The sequence below is a fragment of the Arachis ipaensis genome, chromosome B03, assembly GCF_000816755.2.
Source record: "Arachis ipaensis cultivar K30076 chromosome B03, Araip1.1, whole genome shotgun sequence".
NCBI classification, from domain to species: domain Eukaryota; kingdom Viridiplantae; phylum Streptophyta; class Magnoliopsida; order Fabales; family Fabaceae; genus Arachis; species Arachis ipaensis.
In genome coordinates, this window is record NC_029787.2 from 134,076,463 (window position 1) to 134,080,930 (window position 4,468).

Sequence of the window (4,468 nt, forward strand, 5' to 3'; positions counted from 1 at the left end):
ATTATATTATTTTAAGTATGTAAATTATAATAAATATAAATATAAATATAAATATAAAAATATTTTTTATGCAAATACTTATAAATATGAATGTAAATTATTGTTGGTTGAATTAAAAGAGAAAAGAGATAATGTCTAAAATGATTTTTAAAATTCTCAATTTGTTTTAGATTAGTTCTCCAATTTTTAAAATGATTAAATAAGTCCCTCACTTTTAGAATTATAAATTTTCGTTACTCCAAAAGTTAATGGTGTCTCCACTTATAAATATAAAAATATTTTTTATGCAAATACTTATAAATATGAATGTAAATTATTGTTGGTTGAATATTAATTTAAAAGAGATAATGTCTAAAATGATTTTTAAAATTCTCAATTTGTTTTAGATTAGTTCTCCAATTTTTAAAATGATTAAATAAGTCCCTCACTTTTAGAATTATAAATTTTCGTTACTCCAAAAGTTAATGGCGCTCTTTGTCTCCACTCCTTCTCATTGATCTTGTTCATATTGTAAAGTTCTGAAAAGTCATTTTTTGAGTGAGGTATGATGGGGAGCAGTAATAGAAGTCAAGGAAGCTTAAGTAAGAACAATTCTAACGGGAGAAATTACAGTAACAGTAGAATTTAAATCAGGAGTAAGTGTAACACCTTAATTTTTAGCATCGTATTAAAAATAAGGCGTTACTAACTCGTTTTTCTTATTAACTATTAAATATTGAACCTTTAGTTCGATGTCGTGTTTCAATTTATAAGAAAATGCCTAAAAAATTTTATTTTTATTAATTAAAATCATATATCAAAGATCACCAAGTAATAGTAATCACATAGTTATTACTAAGGGGTAAGTATTGTTTTGGTCTCTAACGTTGAAAGGCAGAATCGAAACCGTCCCCGATGTAATTTTTGATTTAGAATAATCCTTAACGTTTTTTTCGTATTAAAATCATCCTTTTAACTTTTTTTGGACAAAAATACCCTCCACCTCTATCAGCACATTTTCTTCCACCACCAACCCATTAGCACTTCCTCCACCACCAGCACCAGCACATCCACCACCAAGAATAACAACATCAATGAAATCAACCCAAATTCAATAAATCAACACAAATTCAACAACCAAATTAACACACAACAACAATAAAATCAGAAAAAGCATATGAAGAAGAAGAAGGAAGCAGATTCAGAAGAAGAAGCAGAACCACCGGAGCAGCGACGTGGTCGAATAAAAAATTACATCAAAAAAATGTTAAGGATGATTCTAAATAAAAAATTACATCGGGCACGGTTTCAATTCTGTCCCTCAACGTTAGGGACCAAAACAATACTTACCCCTTATTACTAATAATAAATGCCATACAAATAAATTCAATATAAAACTCGAATACATTACCTATCCCTCTAGGTAAAATAAAATCCTAATCAATAAAGGCGAGGGAACTCTATAAAAACAACTTAACTTTTAAACAATTCCAACTATTCGTTCACGGCCTCATCCTGAGTCTTCGAACGTGTATCACTAAAAGGGTGGAAGATTTTGAGGTGAGAACAAACCACACGTTCTTAATGGGGAATGGGAATGCCGTAAAAGTAATGAATAAAATGCGAATAATTAACATACTCAAGGAAACTATAGTTTTATCAAACTTTTTTAAAATACTCTTGGTTTTACTTTAATTAATTAATTACCTCTTTCAAAATTTCTAAACCCAAAACAAATTTTAAATCTAAGACTAGTCAAATTAACCATTTCTCAACCACATAATTAATTCTCAATCAAAACATCAGTTCCTAATCACATTATTAATAGTACAAATAGGAGCTTCAGTTCAACATACAGGCAAGTCGCAATAAGACAAGCAGCATAATCATAACGAAGTAATACAAGCAAACACAATCAAATGCATATGCGCAAACATTATGATGCATGTCTGTCCTAAGCAGGCCATGAGCTCATGTGTCGGTTGCCTACCCGCTCCCGACATTACCCGGGCACAAGTCCCAGATATGGCTTTCCAGATGCATACAGTGTGCTTATAAGTCTTACGGCTAGGCCGCATACAGTATGACTTTCAAATCAATGAACTTACATCTGGAAAACAGTTCTCAGTGTGTGGGCGTCCCTACTATACATTTGGCACTAAGGCCCAAACAAAATCGCATCTGCTCTCCTGTGGCAGACATTCCTTTAATTAATATATTCCTTTAATCTTTGTTCTCTACTCTCCTGTGGCAGAGATTCCTTTAATTATCTCTCTTTTCTTTACTTTTCGTTCTTCTTCTTTTCTTTCTTATCAAACCAAAATCAAAACATAACTTAAAGCAAAATTCCTTCTCAAAATATTGAGTTTAAAATATTATACTTTTCTTAATAAATCGAATTGAAAACAAAATTCTTTTCGTAATAAATTGAAATTAAATAATATTCTTAAATCAGATTTGCTTTTAAATAACACTTTAAATAAAATTTTAGAGTTTTATAAAAATTTGGCAGCATTTCCTCTAAAATTCGGGGTATGCCACCCTTTCAAGATCCTAACTAAACAATCTCTAAATCATTTCGAATATCAAATCCTTTGCTCTTGAATCAAACCAATAGTTACTAACGAATCAAACCAATATTTTTCTCAAACTCTTTTCAACAGTTTCAAATTCAAGTCACCCTGTAATATAATTGTATAACTCAAATTTTGAATATAGAATTTTTTACTCAATATAAGTAAGTGTAAAAACTAGGTCTTTTCTAACATAGAATTATTTTTCAGATCAACAATCCAACCAAGATATTGGCATAACCAGAATTTCTAACATCAATTACAACCTCAATTCAAATTTAGTTTATATTTTTCATTCAATAAGCAATACCAAATTTATCACCATTCACAACCATAAAATTTTTTTAGAGAGAATTAGTTTAATTATTCATTTTAAATATTATATTTTTAGAATTAAATTTGTAGGCACGCGTACAAACGATTTTATTATCAAATCTTGTATCCGGTGGAAATTGAACCCCAACACAAAAAATAATCATGACTTTTTGTTCTTGTTTAGCTAGCTAGTTGATCTCCTTGTATAACATAACACATTCTCCTTAGAATAATCTCAATTTTTTTTGGTAGCATGAGTATACTTCAATTGGGAAGAACACATACAAAAAAAAAAAAAATCTATGGTCACGGTGAAAAACCGTTACCATAGCTATAGCTAGTGAAAAGGTGATCATAGGTCTATGATCACGGTTTTTGACCTATAGTCACGATTTTTTTACTATGGCCTATTCTACCGTGGTCATAGACCTATGGTCATATTTTTTTTTTATCTATGATCACAGTTTTTATTGTCACAGTTGTAATATTAAAATTTTGGCACTTTAAACTACATTTTTTTACCGTCATCATAAGTTAATCTATGGTCACGCGTAAAAATCGTGACCATAGTCTCTATGGTCACCCTATTTTAAAATCGTGACCATAGCCTCTATGATCATCCCACCTAAAACCGTGATCATAACCTTATTTATGGTCATGATTTTCACAGTGACTATAGTCTCTATAGTCACTTCTTCTTAAAATCGTGACTATAGATAAAAAATAGATATTGTTATTCTCATTCTAATACTTGAAACAAGTTTTCAATTAAAATATTAAATTATGATATACTTATAAAAGAATTAATACTGCTATATTAATAATGTCATTTCCTTCCTTCTCACTTAAGAACCTCATAACAAATAGAAAATAAATAAGAAAAAACAAGAAGAGAAAAGTATAGCCATCATATACTTAACAAAATAAGTAGTTCACAATAAGTTAGGATTAGGATTCACATTCTTCCACTCCGATCCCCGGGCGGAGTTCTTTTTCCTAGCTTTTTTTTCCATGCTTTGAGAATTGATTCAATTTCTCCAAATAGATGGGAGTATAGGACTTCAGCAGCATTTTGAATAATTAATTTGCCACGAAATAAGATAAAAGTGGGTGATTTGGTTACTATAATTTGGTAACTATAGGTTATAATTCGAAAATTTGATAAAAAAAATGTTAGAATTTTCATGACTTATAAATAACTACTATTTATGTTGTTAATATAATTCGACTGTTACAACATGATCCATCCCGTATTATTTGATAATTGTCACTTATTATTTGAAGAACAAAATTTGATCCATTACTTATAATTCAGCTAATGAAACTTTTAATTCGGCCCAAAGAATTGAAGTTATAATATAACTCGTCTCATAACTCAAAAATATGATAATACTTAATACAACGGTATAATGACTCCATCATATGTCATTATCAATAATTTAATAAAATAGTCAAAACAAATACTAAGAATATTAAGATAATCATATGTTAGTTCTGATCACAACTGTAGCTTATGATTCACTAAATGAGCATATTCAAAATGTTTAGTCTCTATTCAGTCTATATAAAGTAACATGTGACGGATTTAAGGAAGGGCTTAA